This window comes from Parus major, chromosome 1 (genome assembly GCF_001522545.3).
Source record: "Parus major isolate Abel chromosome 1, Parus_major1.1, whole genome shotgun sequence".
Classification (NCBI taxonomy): domain Eukaryota; kingdom Metazoa; phylum Chordata; class Aves; order Passeriformes; family Paridae; genus Parus; species Parus major.
The window spans coordinates 31,389,062-31,408,660 of NC_031768.1; the positions used below are offsets into that span (position 1 = coordinate 31,389,062).

The 19,599-nt window shown below is 42.7% G+C and overlaps 1 long non-coding RNA gene across 1 annotated transcript in view; it reads left to right on the plus strand.

Moving 5' to 3' along the window:
* Window positions 1-19,150, plus strand: part of LOC107209111 — a 44,248-nt gene extending 25,098 nt beyond the window's left edge. Inside the window, exon 3 of the long non-coding RNA XR_001523434.2 lies at window positions 16,653-19,150. This is a non-coding gene — a long non-coding RNA (uncharacterized LOC107209111). The remainder of the gene's footprint in view (window positions 1-16,652) is intronic.
* The last annotated feature ends 449 nt before the right edge of the window (window positions 19,151-19,599 follow it).

Sequence of the window (19,599 nt, forward strand, 5' to 3'; positions counted from 1 at the left end):
ACACAATGATATGAAGATGCAGGGACCTGGTATAGTCAAACACCCCAGCCACATTCCATTTTAAGAGCATAGTATGTTAAAGTATATTTCTGAATAATTTGTTACTTAAACAGCCCTGATGGTTCAGTGTGAATTGGGGTTTTAATAGCAGCTCCCAGCTGAAATGAATGGTGTTTGCTTGACTGAGCATCTTTATCAACTTTGAAAATTTTAAATCTGATTGTATCCCTCATGGCCTTTTGGGTTCTCTGAGGAACAAACCCAACTGTCCTTGCAAGGCATCCCTGCTTAGGGGAAGGCAGACAGGTGATAGCACCTGGTGATCAAAGATGCCAAAATCATCAGGGAGCTCTACAGATACCACTTTGGGAGCTCATTCACAGATACAGCCTGGAGCAGATTGCAAGCCAGAGCCATCTGTGTAATCTCAGGGATGTAAGCAAAGCTGGAGCCAACTAAATGAGAACATCAAGCTTTTCTAATACATCACAGCCTTAACCACAATATGGAAGTTTGTGCAAGTCTGTCTTTGCCAGATTGTCAACCTCAAGTGACAGCTGTCCAAGCAAAGGCTTGCAGCACTGTCTGACGTGCTGCAAAGAATCCCATACTTCTTCATCCACCTTCATCAGCCAACAAAGAGGCAGAAGTCCAAAAACCTGATTTCTTTAAAAATATGAAATAAAGTCCCAGCAGATCCAGAACATCAATGTCTGGGTACAGAGTAAGAGCAGGCAGAATGAAGGGGGAGGAGGAAAAAAAATGGAACTGATGCTATGGTTCTCCCAAACTCCACCGTCAGCTACTGCAGGTAGCAGTCATCACTTGGCTGTCATTTGTCATTCAGCAGCTGCAGACTGCATTGGACTGAAGCCTTCCCAACAATTCCTGTTCAGTGCTGCAGTGGCATTGCTTCTGCCAGGAAATGGTTCTGGATGAGCTATCTCAGAAGCAGCACTGAGACCTTAGTGTTGCTTTTCTTTGTGTACTGCCTTGAATAGGGCACACAGAACCTTAACTACGCAGTGTTTCCCAAAACTGGTAAGACACTTGCTAGAGGGATCACCAGAGCGATCTCTCTCTCAGAGCAGAGCTAGCACATTAACATCTTGGTCTTGGAGAAGGCTCTTCACAAGTATGTAAGAAAGAGTTTTGCTAAAAATGATAAGCATCTGTGTTTCATTGACAGAAGTTACTGCGCAGGGAGGACCTTGCACATGACCTATGTGTTGTATTGCCAGCTGATAAAGCCATGGACAGAACCCAGACACTTCCCTTCAACACCCAAACCTGTGCTTCACCCTCTGAAGACCCCACTGTCTCTCATGAAATTATGGTCCACTCTGGGCAGTGGGGAACTAGTTATCATGGAAAACATACATTTTTCAGTGTTTTGTGCTCCTAAAAAAATAGCACATGGTCTCCACAGTTCTGTAGTGTAAGTACTGTAGCTGATACTACAGGTACTTTTACTCCATTACCCTCTGTGTTTGTCCATCCTTTTCTTTGGATTCTGAGTGGTGAAGTTGCTGAGAGAAGGAACACTACACAACCCAGAAATGTATAAAAAATCAGTTCAAGCCTGTAGTGTGAGCATCTGGGTTAGTCAGAAATGAGAAGGCATGGCTGACAGCAAGTGTACACACTGTATAGTGCCACACGGAGAAGAGCAGCCAAGATTACCCCAAGTGATGTCTCTCTGACATAGCACAGCACTGTGAAAAAACCTCATTTCATGCTGGCTGTGTTGTGCCTAAGGATCTCTGTGCTGAGCTTCACCATGCAGCATAAGTATGCACAGAGCTACCAGCAGTCCCTGACGTCCCTGCAGCACCACCCACATCCACGCTTACCTGCAGCTAAGTATCACTGATTCATCTCAGCCCAGCTGTGTCTGGCTCTGGGAGTGCAGGCCTAAGTCTGGGTGCTGCTTACACTTGGCTCTGTGGTGAGGACAAAGGTGGCCCTTGGAGCATGTCTGGTCTTTCTCAGAAAGAGAAGAAATTCATACAGCAATCCACTGGGAAAAAAAGTCTCTGCTGCTGCAAGAAAGCAGGATGCAACCCCTTGAGTCTTAATAGTTCCCTGGGAAATGAAGTACCAGTGATGTCATAGACAGGAAGGCTATAATTTGCCTAGTCACCTGGGGTTATTTCTGCACTCAACCTTACTTTCAGGTCATTGTTGTCTCCAGAGCTTTGGGGTCCCCCCGATCTTTAGTACAATTTAGTTGCAAGGCACCAAATCCTTTCTTCCTTCAAATGTTTATGAGCTGAAATCTCTTATGAGTAAATGGCTTCTTCACAGAAGGGCTTCAGTGGAGAAGATGTTTTACACTCTTTGATCAGTGCATGGCCTGTCAACTTGACTGATTAAAAGCTTCAATGTTTCCTCAGATTGCTCTCTGAAAAAACTAGGTGCTGAGAAAGTCAGACCATATTTCTTCTTTGTTTACAGTGATGGCACTGACTTTTCACAGAGGAGCAGTAAATTTGAGGAGAACTTTGCTTTTATGGGACAATAGGTCAGGATGTCATACAACACTCTTCCTCTGCATCCCCACGACAACAACTGGATAGGAGGAGATATCTGTGCCTGACAGTCTTCTAGCTCCCAAATGGTTAGATGAAGTGTGATTCCTTTTCAGCCTTTGAGAGATTTGAAGAGAAATTTCAAGCTTTCCCTTCTGCCCATACTAAATGCAAATATCTGGACAACAAGCAGTGTCCTGAAGAAGGAGCTGCAGATGCAGTCGGGCACCATGGTTAGGATGGCTCAGGGTGGGTTTGTAAGTCCTGTTCCTCTGTGTGCTCTGCTGGCAAATTGCAGAACAATGAGACAAGGGTTTCCTGCTTCACTGGGGAAGTGCCCGAGATGCTTGCTGGCATGTGCAGCCATGAGGTGATGCCAGGGTGGCTGGCCTGTTCCAAGTGCTGCAGTTGAAATGCTTGCTGGCAACCACTTCATTCCCAGTGTTCAGCCTGGCCTCTTTCTGTTTACACCTGGTTTGGGCTGATAGCATTTCTCAAGAACAGTGAAGACCCCTGGGTGAGCCAGTGAGGAGTGCCTCAGGCTGCTGGGTCTAACTGGTGGAGTTGGATAGGGGCAGCTTGGAGGAGCCTTACAAGCAGCTGCCCAGCAGGGAGAAGGAGCTTGTTTTTTGGTAAGGGAATGTTTTGAGACTGAGCTGCAGCTGGACTGTCCTCCAGCACATGGGCAGGTAATGTAGAGTTGCCAGAATGCTGCCAAGCCCATGTCCCAGTGAACAAGGTGGAGGTGACCTCTGACAGGTGACCTCCACCTGTTTCACTGGGGACTGTGGGCATGAGGAGACCCCAGCAGTATGGCTGAGCTCCCACTGGCTTCCTTGAAGTGGGTCTTGAAGTAGGGTACAGACAATGTGATTTTTGCAATCTGCGTGGGTACAAAGGGCAGTGCTGCTACATGCTGTTTTAATGTCCACCCTTCCTGCTCACTCTGTTCTTTTACTATCCTCTGGGAAGGATGGTTGGACCACAGCCTCATACATCAGGGGCAGTGGAAGAGAATCTCACCCAGCATGACAACAGAGATGCCCCCAGCTTTGTGTCCACAGTCAAACCCTGGACCTCCTAAAACAAGACTTCTAAATAATCTAAATCCCACTGGGACAGATAAACACACTTGGGTGTGGGGAATCTTTCCACCAGTCTTAGATGCTGATTGCAGAGGAATCCTTCTCCAGCCATGCCTTGTCTCTCCTTGTTGGCTGCAGATGGATGCCAGCTGACTGCTTTGGAGGAGGCAGAAATTTCTGAAAGGATAAATTTAGATTAAGCCAATTCCCTCCTGAGACCGTAAGTTTGCATAGTTGTTGTCTGGTCCTTATGTTTTAGTAATGTCTGCTTCCTCTCTCTGAAGGCTAAAGAGGACATACTCCTCTTTTTCAGTGATTGCTCAAAGACTTTCCTCACTCTGGGTGATTGCTTGAAAAGAAATCATTCAGCTGAGGGCAAGAAGAGGAAGTACAAGGCTGACTGAAAGGAGAGGGAAGGAGCTGGAACTTTGAAGAGTGTCACAGGAAAGTAGAACAAGAGTCATTGTCCACAGAAATATTTATTTATTCTAAGTCACTATGCAAACACAAGACAGCTGTTGGCTTTAACTGCAGAGACTGTGATTGGTAACTGTCTCCATCCGTAACCTGTGAAGAGATTATTTTACAACTTTTTACAGTCTTGTTAAGAATTTTTAAACTTTATTCCAGGGCAACTGGCAGGCTTCAGTCACAAACACTTTTTACATTTTAAACTGAACAGAATCAGTGCAAATATCCTACTAAGAAAAAATTTGAGTCCCCAAAGTATTGATATACAAGCAGAAATGAAATTAGTAGTAAGTATACGGTAGACTTTATCCATGTCTAAAGACTGCATTTAATTAATTTCAGTAAATAACAGATTGGATAAAATTATTTACAGGTCCATGAACAGTTTCAGTAGAAATGAAAAAAAACCCAATAAAATAATCACACGGTAGAGTGATTCAGTGTGAGCTGCTTATTGTCAAGTGTTTAGTTAGGATTTTAGGGCCTTAGCATTTACAATTCTCAGTTCCATTACAGCTTCTGCTTTTAATATTTTCTTAAAAAGCAAGAAAGAAATTGTTCTGGCCTACCAGGCACCTGATAGGGATTGTTTATATACAGACAGTGATGTTTTATTTAAAAGCATATGTGAAAAGCCTCTGTGTACTGAAATAAAAGTTGAAGAGGAACTAGAAGGTGCATGTATAAGGAAGGACTCAGTTGAGCAGAGGATTGCTTTTTGGAGAGGACAGATCTAGGAGCATTGCTCAGAGATGCTCTTGTTCTTTTTTTACACTGGGCTGGTGCAGCCTTGCGGCTTAAGTGATGCTTTTAGCTCTCTTGGCAGCCCTCAGCTTGCCTGTGCCCTGTGCTTTGCCATGGTGCACCTTAGAGCACGGAAACAGCCTGAGACCTCCACTTATCATAAGTGGGGAACAGAGAGTGCTCAGGAGTGAATGTGGTGGCTGAGCAGTTTCTCATATGGATGTAGCAGCAGATCTTTTATGTAGCACCCCCAACCCTCCCTGTCTTTCACTGCTACACCTCTGCAGGAGTGAGGAACTGCCCTGCCTTTCTGCCCCACTTCACTGATTTTTTATTTTTTTTTTAGATTTCCACATAAATCCTCCCTTTCCTTATAAAAACTCTTTGTCTAAACTAGGAGCAGTGCTGTAATAAAAAGGCAAGAAATAAAGAATCTTACAGAGAAACTGGGACCCAATGCAGAGCACAGCAGACAAGAAAATTTTCTGCCAAATGTTTTCTTGGTACTGGCCAAGCTCTTACAAACCCTGACAAAATAAGGGTATGCCAGCCAGCTTATGGTTTGGTTTATGAACAGGAGTAGGGCTCTGATTCCGCTCATGTACATGAGCAACTCCTTGCATCTGTGGAAGGCTGCTGAAAATGCCCGCAATTGTAAACTGCCTTTAATGTGTAGGAACTGTACCTTTTTATGGCCAGATTGCCTTTGTTATCTGCTGGGAAAATCTTCCTACATTAGTTTCTCCCTGTTGTCTCAGGAAAGGCTGCATAACTGTTCAAGCAATCTCTGCTGGCTTTCCGGCAGCTCTCCTTCCCTCTGCTTTCATGTGCTAATGTGCTATGGGGGATCATGACAGGGGCTGAGGAGTAAGGTTGCCCTTCATCACATTTCACATCTGAATTAAAATGAGCCTGCAGATCCTCACGTGACTCAGGTTCCAGCCCTCTGTGGCAGAAGGAGTGTGGAGAGCTCTCCCCTCTCTCTGGACAAGCATCTGTATGCTTCTTTCCTCACCAAACACCCTCCAGACCAAATCCTGTCTCTCACCATCACTGAACCTCTCTATCCCTGCCATCCTCAGCTGTCCTTGCAGCACAGATCCACTTGCCTCACCCAGAGGTCTGTGGACATGAAAATATAGCTCAGCTACAGACAGGGCAGATCCCACAGCATGGCAAAGAGTGCATGGGGAGAGAGTGCATTATTGACAAGAGTTTATTGGTAAGACTGGTGTCACCTACATGCAAAAGAGAAAGTCTGCAACCAGGGCAGAGCTGGGCTCCACTATGGTTTTTTTGTGAGCAAACACCGACATTGTGAGTACCCTGCAAAGCTCATGGTGATAGAAAATGCTTTTGAGGTGTGATTTGGCACTCCATAGAGTCTGACAACCCATAAACCTCAAGTGTCTGTTGCCTATAAAGTGTGGCCTATGGTGAGTGGACATAAGGGGCACTGCTCAGACCCCACTTCTGACCTTGGGGCTGGAATGGCTCCCGCCTGGCTCTGTGCATCCACCAAAGTATGAGTTGGGTGGGACCCAGCCCAGCCTGTGGATGGGGACTGCAGGGACACCTCACCTTCCTGGAGAGGCAGCAGTGTGGACAAGAAGGATGTTGTTGCTGCTCTCTCCTCTTTCACACCTCTTGCTTTTTACTTTACAAATGGATTTTTTTTTTTTTACTGTTCCAAATGACTCTTGTATTCAACCCCGTTGCAGGCAACTGGAAGCCAGGCATTTTGTTGCCATGGGCAGAACTGGGCTCTCCTGTGGTGCTAACCAGGCTATTCAAATCTGTATGTAAGTCAGCTTTTATAGCTGGGTCCACCCAACTTCTTCAGACCAAGTTGTAGCATTCACTTTGGGTGGTTGGATTAAATTAGTGGATAATATAACAGGTGAGCTAAATCCTTATGACAACAAGTAATGTGCAGCTTTGTCTTGTAATACTTCTATGGGAAGCTTAGAGCTCCTAAAATTAGTTATTTCCACATCACTGCAATAAAATTCCTGTTCCCCATGACTCTTACAGGGCAGAATAGTCAGGATTTTTTCCCTAGGTTTATCTCTGGGTTTGTATGTTTCAACAAATTAATTGTAAGGGGTATATTTATCAGAAAACCTGTTGTCTGGATGACAACAGTGTGACCTGAGCATATGGGGATGAACAAGGAAGCACAGAGTCCTGGGACTGGGAGAAGCAGTGTACCACCTGTGGTGAAAGATAAAATACCTGGAAATGGACCTTCATTTTTCACTGAGGTAAAAGAAAAAAACACCCCTACTTTGAAACACCCTTCTAGGTGTCATGAGGATGACAGAGAGAAATTCTTATACAGACTCTTTTTCCTTCTCTGCCAGCAGCCTCATTTAGAAGCTGCCCCTGTGATATCTGTCTATTCTAACTATCAGGCACTTACAGGCTAAGTAGTGAAAAATTTTACATTTCAGACTTCTAATGCATCCAGAAATGTAATAGAAAATTACTCTTTTTGATGACCTATCTCAGGTGGTAGTGGAGAAAACCTGAAATTAATTCTTAAATTCTAATTTTATGTCTCATCTTAGCCCAGATGAACCATCCATCCCTGACCAGACTATATAAAATCTTTGTTCTCCTGAGACAGTTTCCTCAAGTCCACACAACTTGTCGGTTTTCACATGCAGAAGAAATGGTTTAAACTGAATGTTTCACTGATATTTGTGACATATATACCTCTACACTGAACTCTGTGGGTGTGTGGGTGATGTCACATATTGATTCATAAATGCTAATGTAACTATTCTCCAGTTATCTCTTATCCTGGATCATCTTCACTGGCTCCTCCCTTGCATAGAATCAGTGAAACTCATATTTTTGTCTGTACTTTTTTCATGGCTGTAACTGTGGAAGTTTACTTTTATATATATATTTGTTTCTTACATTCATAGGAGAGCATAGTGAGACACTGAAATCAACTACATGTCTACTTGTCCAAAACCCTTAATCTGAAGAGAACCATGTAGTCCTGGATATTTACATTTGCACAAGGTTGTATCCTAATATTTTACCCAAGCAATGTCTTTAAGGCAACACTGCCCTCATGGCTGGGATACAAGCAACTTGATCTGTTTGATCTAGAAATTGAGGATGTTTTGTGAAGGTAGGTGTTGTGTGCAAATCACTTTCTTTTCTTCCAGAGATGATGGTTATTCTCTCGATGTCCATTGATAAACTAACAACATAGAACTGAAACAATATGAATTGGTGCTTTCTCTAACAATACAGAGGAGCCACTAGCAGCAATGTGGGTGTTTTATAACACATGCTCTCATATTTACCTCCAGCATTAGGTGTGGTCACTTCTCGGAAATCTGCATATCTCTATGCTGTACTGTGACATGATGCCAAAGCACCAACATTTCCAGGAATTTAGGAGAACAGCTAAATCCTGGGAAGAGGCTTACTTCATGCATGCTTGCCTTGCTTAGAGAATTATATGGGTTATTTGCCTCATGCAGTGAGAACCAAATCTTCATTCTGCAACTGTCTGCTTCAGTGGGAATCTTGGTTGGGGGAAGACTTCTGAATTTTTTTGGTCAGAAGGAATTTACTTCTTTTATAGGATCAGAGAAGCATGCAGTTCTGTGTGCAGCAATTAAATATCCCTCTCACTGTGCAAGAGGCAAACCATCACTTTAGATTAGTTCTCTTTTAGATGTTTTTCCCTTTGCCATTAGAGTAATTTAACCTTCTCCCTTCCTGAGAATCCTGATTTGCTTTATGCCAGGGGGGCGGATATGTGTGTGCTTGCTGAATATGTGTCATATACTATCCTGCCACAGTGCATTAGTGAGCAATGCTTTTACATAGACTGCAGGGCCCATTTTTGCTATCAAAAAGGTAAAACATGCTTATGTAGGAGGAGGGAAAAGATATATGAATTACAAAAAATTTGTATCTCTGAAATGTGGCTTTAGAGCTGTCAGAGTACATGGAATGTTTGCAGCCTATTATTGCCGCATATGAAGTGGTTCCATAGCCTGAGGAAGAACAGATTTAAGCTGCAGAAAAGGCACCCACGTGTGTATTCATGCCCTTCCTACACCAGCACTGAATTTCAGAGAGTAGAGAAATACATTTAAGAGGAGGGTAGAAAAGGATGAAGACAGCTTCTCAGCAAGTTGGGGAAACAAGGTGAACGGTGCCAGTCAAATTAACCATGCCCAAACTACCTTAAACTCAGAAAAATCATGTCGTGATTTATCACTGTATTTTGAAAACCTTCTAGAGGAGACAAGACACTGTCCATTGGTCCATTGATCTTTTTGTGGGTGCTGTCAATCACAGTCTGGTTTTCCCTAGTTAGGCATTCACATGAGGGTGAGCTCGGAGAGAAGAGGATGTTATCAATAAAAAAAAAAAAAATATTTTTTTTTGTACAGCTGCTCTTCTGCCTAAATAAGTTTGTCTTTACCAAATGTCTTGAAAAATTTTGGGGTAGTCTCATCATCTGTTCACCTGTTGACATCCTTACATATAAGGTTCGAGTGAACTTATGTATCCCAGTTTCTAAGTCACCATATATGAATCTTGAATTTTAGATTTCAGACTCACAGTTCCCATTGGGAATGTTTGTTAAGATCTATAGGTCATTTTATGAGTGACCTAGACTGGAAAATAATCTTTCTGGTTTTGGAAAACTTCTGGTTCCACTGGTTTTCCCATTTTGAGGAAGAATGATCTTGTTACAGTTGGAATTGATGGTAAGCCATGGAAAGTCTCTCAAACCAGTAGACACATGCACAGGAAAAAAAGAAGCCCTCTGGAAGCCTAACTGCTGTATTTCAGTAAGTGCTAACCTCACATTGCATGTGCTGACAGTTCTTGACCACTTGAGGGTCAAGGAATAAATTGCTGCAGAAAATTGTTGACAATTTGAGCTAATGAATACATTTAGGGTCATGATCCCTTCAATGGAACTACTTGGGAAATGAATTTTTCTGAATGCATAATTTTCTCAGCTTCACTGAAGAAGCAACATAAAAATTGGATTGTCATCTAGTCCCAGAAGAGAAGAGAAACAGACTACATGAAACCACAATCACTGGTGTCAAAGAGACCTAGAAAAGTTTCATCCTAGCCTCTCAGTAAGTTTCTGGTAAAAGAAAACATGAAACAGAGGATAGTCAATGACAGCATCAGCCTTAAAATGCAGCTTATTCCAAGCACTTAGAGTGCATTTTAATAGTGATTCTGACCCAAACTCCATCCTATCTGCAGATAGAAACTCTCCCTTGAGTCACATTATGCTTCAACCTTCAGCATGCATGTCTGTCAGGAGACATCCTCAGCTTCCAGTCTTGAAGCTAATCCAGCTGCCTTGCAATTTGGCATCTGGCAACTTGAGCTGGACTTTGCAGTATGCATGTTCCCCTCTGTCCTAGTTTGTTCCACTTGGACATAATGAAACCATACTGTAAAGTGGAAGTTTTCCATTTGTGGTCAAGAGAACTCTATGAATCTGCAAACTGCTCCTTAGAGGATCTGCCAAGGCAGATTAAGCCAGCCTACTGTCAGTACCCTTGCATTCAATTTACAAGACTCATAAGCCTCCAAGCTGAAATTTTGTCTCTGTGGTGACCAGTGACAGGACCTGAGGGAATGGTCAGGGGAGGCTTAGGCTGGATTTTAGAAAAAGGCTGTTCATCCAGAGAGTGGTTGGGCAGCTCCCCCGGGAAGTCATCACTGCAGCAAACCTGACAGAGTTCAAGAAGTGCTTGGGCAATGCTCTCAGGCCCATGGTGTGACTCTTGGGGTGTCCTGTGCAGAGCCAGGAGTTGATGATCCTTGTGGGTCCCTTCCAATTAAACTTATTCTGTGATTCTGTGATTCTGTGATTCTGTGATTCGTTTAAGTGTCCACAAATCAAACTTGAAAGCTTTCATTATAAGGAAATTGCCATGTTTATCCCCTTGTGTTCCCTCAGCCATTTCTAGCTGTCCCCTTAGCCACTCCACTTGCTCCTTATTTTCTCTATCCAAGAATGGTATGAGCTCAGACTCAAACCGTAGTGCACACATTACCCATCAGGATCAGAGCAAGAGGCAGAAGTGGACGCAAAAATGTTTGTCAGAGCAAAAATAAGTGGCACATCTACATGGAGGCAGAGAATCCTGGCAGATCAAATAAATCTTTTCCTCTAACAGTCTTGAAATCTGTCACAATAGGATGCATGCAATAAGGGTAAAATCAAACACTATTTCTTCCTGTTGTGGCTGCTTGTGTTTCTCCAGTTCAAAGTTAGCCTCCAAACTACAGAAAGTTGCTTTTGGTTCTCCAGGGGTATAATTGCTAGTGCTCTCCACATAACTTTGAGTAACTAGTTGAAAACCATGTATCTGGGGCCTTCTAATGAAGCCTCTGGGTATTTCACTGGAGCTTAAAATGCTTTTATTACAAAAGAAAAAAAAGTCCTTTTAAATTGATTGCTACAATTGTTTATTTTCCTTGAAGAGTGTAGGTTTGCTTGTTTGGTTTTTTTTCTGGGAGAGAATATTTCCATCTGCTGATGATAATTGCCAGACATTCCTGGAGAGCTGCAATATCTACCTTCACTGACTTTTGGACTGGGGATCCCTCCTGTTTTATTATATGAGTACATACATATGTATGCATGTGCATATTGCATATCCTTCAGTGTGAGGATGTGGTTTGATGATGTGTTAAAGCTCAAGCACATATAGTACTTGGTGAAAAATGCCTTGAACCTCTAATATGAAATGTCAGGTGTTTATAAACTCCTTCTGCCTGTTTCAAATGTGTTTAAAGCAGTTTGATGGATTAACTTTCTGTCAGTAGACTTCGTACTTGGTCAATATTGCTTGTCCAAATCCAACTGTCCATTTATTGCAACAATTTTTGCTGTTTTTTCTGACTCCTGCTCATTGCCATCCAGGATCATGCCCTCCAGCTGCTGCAAGTTTTGGGCCTTGTGATTCCACTGGGGTTTTTTTGTTGTTTGCCTCTGCTGGGCTTTCATTAACTTTGTATGCACTGAGCTCTCTTTTGCAGCTCATGTCTGCAATGCACCTTTCCTTGATTACTTTTCTTTGAATGAGACCTCCTGTCTTGTATTAGAATTCTGCACCACTGAAAGACTGGATTTTCCAAAATACCTCCTGCAGAAGCCAATGCAATAACCATCCCACACTGTGTATACAGCATTCTTATCTTCCTGATCCAGCCTTACCCAATGGAGTCCTGACTAGATAGAGGCAGAGGGTTTAGTTCTGCTGACCATCAGGTTAGGAAGTCTGTTTTATAGCAAGATGCCACCTTCTGAACCCTAGTTGCAGAGATGCTTCAGCAGAAGCAGTGAGGGAAAGGCACAGAGGCAAGGCCAGCTGTCTTTAGAGGACCTACAAGAGGACTGGGATTGTCAGTGGCCAACCTGGCATCAGGACAGAGAAAGCTTGCCTGTACTACAGCATGTCTGACTGCAGCCTGGAAAGTGAGGAGCAGCTGTTTCCTGGGTTCAGGAACAGAGCCAGTTGCCCTGATCCCTGCAAAAGGGGAAATCCAAAGACAAGGAACAGAGTCCTGAGGGAGAGAAGGAAAATGGTTGGGAATCTCTTTGGTTTTCAGGTGTCCACAGAAAGGTGACAGTGGTTCCTTCTGTCCCATCTGGGTCTCCAGACTGATGTCTTGAGAAGGCTGACCTAGGACAGAGGCTAGACAGAGTTAAGAATAAAGTAGGTGTTTATTGAAAGGCCTTAAAGGATACACCTTGGGCAGTACAAGAGCCTGGCCAGGGCTACACCTAAGATGGACCTAAAAATGGTCACAAAATAGACCACTGATCACGAGATCTCACATTTTTAGAAGTTTTGGTCCATCTGCATATCAGGGTTAATTGTCCAGTCAAAGCTTCAGGTTATGAAGTCCCATCCTTCTTGTTTTCTTTCTTCAGTTCACTGTTGTTTATGCTCTTGGGCCTGAAACTTGTAATGACTGTCCTTGGTATCAAACTAGAAAAGGAATTGTTTAGCCTACCTACTCTGTGAAGAGAGCTCACTAACACTTAATATGAAGCTCAAAACTACACACCTAGGCAGCACAGAATATGAAAATTATGAAAGCTAAAACCTAAGGCATCAAGAGAGCTACCAGCCAAGGTAAGAGGCTTATTCCCCATATTTTCTTTTTTTTATCTTTTGAACATTTTGTATCAGGAACAGCATAGCACTGATACCTTTTAAGCTTCTCATGCCTACACAGCTTCTGACCTCTGACCAGAGCCAGGAATTCACAACAACGTTCTTCTTATCCCAAACACATATACCTGTATGTCTTTACCTGTCTGAAGGGTTCTCCCAGGCTCATTACTGCAGATGATCCACAACATCTCCTGGCAAGGTCTGCCTGGCCCTCTGGAGCCAGGTTTCTGTGAAAACCAGCTGCTCTCTGGTCCCAGACATGTTCCTTTGGCTAGTGTTGTGATACATAGTAGCCATAAAAACACTTGAATGCATGAGTGTACACAGATAAATGTGTACATACAATGCAGAGCGATGATGATGGTTTGATGGAAAAGAGCTTGATGAAGTAAAATTACCCTGTGCCTCTACTTAACCTTGATCCTCACCAGTCATTCATCCAGCTTATGTAGCACAGCTCACACCATTGCACTGCAACTGAGCACAGAGCTGCATTGGTCCCTGTACTGGCCCTGGGATGGAATGACTTCACTGCTCAGGTCTCCTCCTGCACAGCTCTCCAGAGACCTGAGCCACTCTGGAGACCAGCTCTGCCTCTGCTGGGAACATGACTGCCCCAAAACGTTGGGAGCTATCTGGTGTGTGTCATGTCTGCCTTTCTCCCTGGTGAATCAGTGGCACAGTGCAGTGAGACTTTTGCAGAAGGACAGCTGCCCACAGAGCTGGCCCAGGCAGCTGAGAGATACTGGCAGCAATTGCCCCAAAATAGCACAGGGTGGGAATGCAGCTGGTGTGTGGATGGTGGCTGCTTTCATTTTCTTGCTCGAGAAGAATAGAAACCTGTGTTTTAAACCGGGCTGCAAGGCCCAGGTGTGCCCCTCATCCTGGAGGCTGGCTGCTCTGGGGATTACTGGGTTATCCAGCACTGAGTTTACTGTGGGAGGCAGAAACTCTCTGGTTGTCCATGGGGAGCATGTTCTGGGTGAATGCTATACACAGTTTGGAGCAGAGGTTTCTGCTCTTGCTGTTGTATGCCATACTTGTGAAGTGGGATTAGCATTGGGAGATACTTCAGGTGGAGGCATGACAGTGTGCACAAGAAACTTAGACTCTGTCTCTTAAGCACCCAGCATCCCTTGTGCTTTTAATCACCTTCTTCAGCATTATATTCTAGGCCAAGTCAGTAGAGCAGCACTAAGGCCCTCTCTTGGAGTTGTGGATGTGAGATGATTCTAAAAGTGCTGTAAGATAACCATAAAGATTTCTAGTCCTACTTGCTAAACTGCCTCCATCCCTTCTCCATCAGGGTCCTCTGTTCCCCATGTTTTCCAGGTGGAAAGATCTTTTCCCCCACCCTCCCATGGTTGCACTTTCCTATCATTAAATCCTTTTGATCTCTGTACTTAAAAAATGTAGAGATTATTTATGAGGGTTTGATATCAATGATTGCAGAAAGCCTGGAACAAAAAAGGTTCATTTGAACATTGCAAGAAAAGCAGAATATGCAGAAAGACTTTATTGATTCCTTCTTGTTTCTGCACACTTCAGAGTTATAACCAGCACTTCCAACAAGTGTCTGATCCAGAAGTAATTGGACTTCCCCATATCTCAGTGGTGAATGCTGATACTGAGACAGTGGGTCCCACCTGTCAAAGTCCTACCAGCTGTTGTCTCTTCCTGATGCCATAAATATTGCTCTGAATAATTGCTTAGGTGAAGGGGAACCAGGTGAGACAATGGGGATTAATTCCTGTCTGACCCTCCATTGTGTCAAATGCAAACCATTTTCATCTTGTCAGCATCAATAAAAGATACAAATAAACCAGAGGCTTCGCTTTCCATCACTTGCCTTCCTTTCTCTGAATGGCTCTGCTCTTGAGATCTGCTTGTTCTCTGTAGCAGTTTTTCTTTCAGATTGGGTTATAATACTAAATGGGGCAGTGACTTTCAGCTGGATCATAAAACAAGGATATTTAATGGATCATGCCCAGTATCCAATGTAGAAAGCAGATACTAGACCCAACTGAAAATGAGATCATCTAGAAACAAAGTATAGTTGTAGCTGGCATAGTTAGTTCATCAGGTTAAAAAACTTGGTCTGTAATTTACCAAATAGTCCTGAGAAGTTCCATGAAGATGAAGACATAGTTATAGAGGAAATACTCAAAACACACAAAATCTGATAAATGGGATTTTCCTGCATAGGAGTTAAACCTAATGAGTTTGAATTTGGAAAATTTATATTTCAGAATGACATCTAATCCTGCATCAGAATCCTCCTGCCTGTCTTGTGAGGTAAACAGAAACTCATTTTTTGAACCTGTATCCCTTGGGGTCTATCTGAAGTCTCCAGATGAACACGGCTGAACTGCCCCTCATGGTCTGGAGGGTTTGTGCCACAGCACAATACGTTTCAAATACACCTCAGCTGAATCCTCTTGGTTCAGAAGTCCTCTCAGTAATATATCTATGGAGAGGAAACAACAAAATGAAGCTCAAACTACTGCACCTGTAGCTCAGTTTCTTTTTCTTCACTCAAGAGGGGACAGTTAACCATGTGACTTTTGTGAGGGTGGGGCGAAGGAGGAGGAGATAACTGTGAAAATATTCAAAGCTGCTCTGATGGGGATGTAAAGTGCTGCGAAAAAAGAGCCAGAGAAACACAAGATTGTGAGGATGAAGATGATTTAATAGGCATATCAGCAGCTTTTCTGCAGCAGCATGAAGTTTTATGAAAATAAAAAACTCAAACCCCTTATGACTTCCTTACCACCCTGACAGCTAGACCTCACAAACTAGACATCACAGATGAAGTGCTTGAAGTGTTCCTCTCCTACATATAGTCCAAAACCACAACAGATGTTTCTATTCATGAAAATCTGGTATTACACACACAGAAAAGGAATAAGTAGAAAAGTAGAAAAAAGATGGAGAGAGAAAAATAATTCAGATTATTCAGAAGAGCAATCCAGGTTGCAGAGACAAAGGTGATATTTTTAACATTTTGCTCTTATACTCTGTACTTTCTACACATTCTTATCCTGGCTACAACTTGTAGTTGTCTGGAGATCTCTTGGGATGTAGTCACATTACTATTTTTCTGCAATACACCCCTGGGATATGGAATGGATATGTAATAATTTCTTAGTTTGTCGGAGCACTTCTTTTAACATTTCTTTGGAAATTGAGGTGTATCTCACCTAACCGCAACTATAAAGTACTTTTAACCATGCAAGGTTGCATGGTATTGGTCATGTTGCTTTTTAAATTCTTTTCTTGATTTCACTCTTTAGAGAGGGAAACCTGGGGACTAGCTATCCTTATTTCCGTTCCTAAAATTATCTGGAATAAAGTGTCTTTGGATCCTCTGTGGTTGATTCAATGGTAAATCAGTTTTTCTGGGTTTTATTTGTTTTCCTCCTCCAGGACCAAGCCCTTTGTTACTGCCTTTGCCCTTTTGCTCCTCTGTTCACCCTTCATGGTTATAGGTGTGCATGTTTTATTCATAGCCTGGGGTTATCTTTCTGCCAGTACCATTCCTTGCTTTTGTTTTTATTTTCCTCCTGCCCTCAAGTCAGTGTACAATATCAAGTGCATCTGTTGTTTATTGATTTATGCAGTGCTCCGAGACTGCGCTCAAGAAGCCTTTTACAAGCAGAGAAGACTTCATTTATAACCGAAATACTGGGACCTCTCAGCTGGAACGAAACAGCCGGGAAACAGCGCCAGTAACACAACTCAGCAGCTCTCTGAGAGAAACTGAAGAATACCATATCTAATTGAAGCAACAAGGGATAGTTAACTACTGCAGCAAGAATGTAATTGCTTGTGCTGGAGACAGGCCAAGACACTAGGGTTAACATTTCTTCCCTAACAAAACACGTGCTGGGACCTTTAAATGGCTACTGCTAATTATAATTACCCCAAATAACACTGTCTAAACCACCTTTTACTATTACATCACAGTATCAACTTTATTATTATTAATGCATCCTTCAGAATGGTCTTTTTGCAGTCTGCCACATAACAAAGTAATTCACAGAATGCTAATAAAGCTGTATCCAAACTGCTTCAACTCAGTGGATTGAGCATGAAAAAAGTCCAAAATAGATATAACTCCTACTTTCAGATGAGTTTTATTTGTAGCAAAATCTAAAAATTTGAGAAAATATAACTTGAGTAGAAAAACAGTGCAAATGGGTAGGTGGATTTGGCTGGTGAATTGAATTTAGCTCCACTGGCCTGAGTCTGTAAAGAAAGTAAACAAATTGAAATTTCTCCTCTACTGTGTTGTAGAGTGGCTGGAAAGATTCCTATAAACTTTGGGGGATAAGGCAGCATGACTTGTGTCCATCTCACTTTTGTCCATCAATTCCATCCTACTGACATTTGAAGAAATATGTGCCCCTGTGTTGGTGTCAGGGGTACTCACAGTCGAAGTAAACTATGCAGTTTAACACTTCAGTTTTATGAATGCATTTAAAATTACATGACCAATATGATTGTAGTTCCATTAACTACTAGTCAGGTTCAGCTGAGGAAAATTTGGCTCATAATGTCTAGTCTTGAATGATAATCACTAATGGCTCTCAGCAGATGCCTTTAAATGTGTTTTCTTTTTCTACTTCTCCATTATCTGTCATTTAATGATGTATTGCACATCTTTGCATTTAAGTAAAAAAGTACAGCTCTTTAGGTCTAAAACCTTTATCAGTTATTTGAAATAACAGCCTATGCAGGAGATAGCTGGCCAGAAGCATGATAAATGGAGAGATACGTGTTCAAGCCTGTGCCATCACCATATTCAAATCCACAGCTCCCACAACTTTCACCCAATGGTTCAGTGGCTGATAACTTTGGTATTGGGCTCCAGAGCTGTTGAGGTTGGGCTTCTGTCAGGCCCAGGGATGGAAGGGAAAATCCTTCCATCTTGTGTTACAGAGCCCTCACTGCCCCTTGCACATTGCAATTCTGGCTTTTAAAGTTTTCCCAACATCTGAGAGGGGAGCACCCTCAAGTAACACCATTCTGGCCAGGGGCAGTGCTTCAGAGCCTGCCAGTGGATCTCATGACCCTTGGCACAGAGCAGAGGGACACCAATAGTGACACCATATTAGTGACACTACTTTGAGTATGATCTTCTTAACTTGGATTTAATGTCCAGGCTGATCTGGGGCTTCTTTGCAAAAGGTGTTGAAGGTGAAGCATACATGTATGCACATTGGCTGTGATGGGACCACTCCCAAGCCTGTGGCTTAGTGATTTTTGTAAAAACAAAGCTGTAAGTTTTAATTTTACAAGGATATCAGTAAAGCCTTGTGCTAAACCAGCAGGCAGGAGGGAGGCCCGGGTGTGGACAGCCCTTCCAGTACCTCACTGCAGCATCTTTAACAAGGCAATTTCCAGTCCTGTGGTCCCTGTCCATGGAGTGTAACGGAGGTTCACACTCTCACACTTGGAAGCAATGCTTAGAAAGAGTTACCAGCTTGTTTTCCTGAGGACACTGCCACATGGAGTGATCTAGTAGCAAGATTTTTAAATAATTAGATGATCTCTCCCTGTCAGTGTTTAACTGATGTCTTTAACTGGTCATGTCTACAACTACTAGAAATACTGAAAGGAAACTATCCTGGGGTCTGGGGAAAATTTAGCCCCCACCCCATCCTCTTGCTCTGTTGTCCTCAACATACCAGAAATCAATATGTGCAAATAGCATCTTCCCTCTAAACAGGTTTAAATCTATGATATTATCATAGTCATATTATCATATCATATTCTCACAGTCTTCTTAAGTTATGGGTTTGTGTGGGTTATGTGTGTGGTTTTATAAAATATTTCTTTCATTTCTGCAGAGCTAAGAGAGCTCTGTGATGAATAGTAGCCCTGTATTTGCAGAATTTATATTACTAGCAGTTAGAAGGATGGATGCTCCAGTCTGCTGAAGATTTTAAAACCTGATTTTCTTCCAAAGAAGAATAAACTTGAATAATTTAAAGCTTCACAAAGAAGGACTTTAAAAAATACTTTAAATAAATACAGAGTTCAACAGATTGCAGTGTTTTATATCAGTTCCTACTTGTTTTTCTATATTGAAATATATAAAAGGTGGCTATAATTGGAGAGGAAATTCATTTGTGCAGTTAATGAGGCATTTTTATTTATGAATATAATAAACAAATAGAATAAAATGTTGCATAGTCCGAGAATGTATGGCCCCATCAAAGTTTCTGTATCCAAGTTCTCTCGGGGAAGTTGCTTAAGCCAATAGAGCTGAACTTAGAATTCCCTGAGGTGCCACAAACATGCAAACCCTATTTTTCAGGCTGGGTTTCAGGCCATGCAGGGAGCTGGTGGCTCTCCCCACACTGGCACACAGCCTGCAGGGGCAGGGGGGCAGCAGCAGTGCCTGGCTGAGAGGGACAGTGGAAGGGTGCTCTTGGTGTCCCTGGAGGTTTTTGTCATGCACAAGTTCTGAATGACTGTGGCCATGCGAAGGACTGAGAGGTCATGTGGCTGACATTTCAAAAAGCATGGGATGGATCCTGGAAAAGGGAGAGGTTTTGGAGG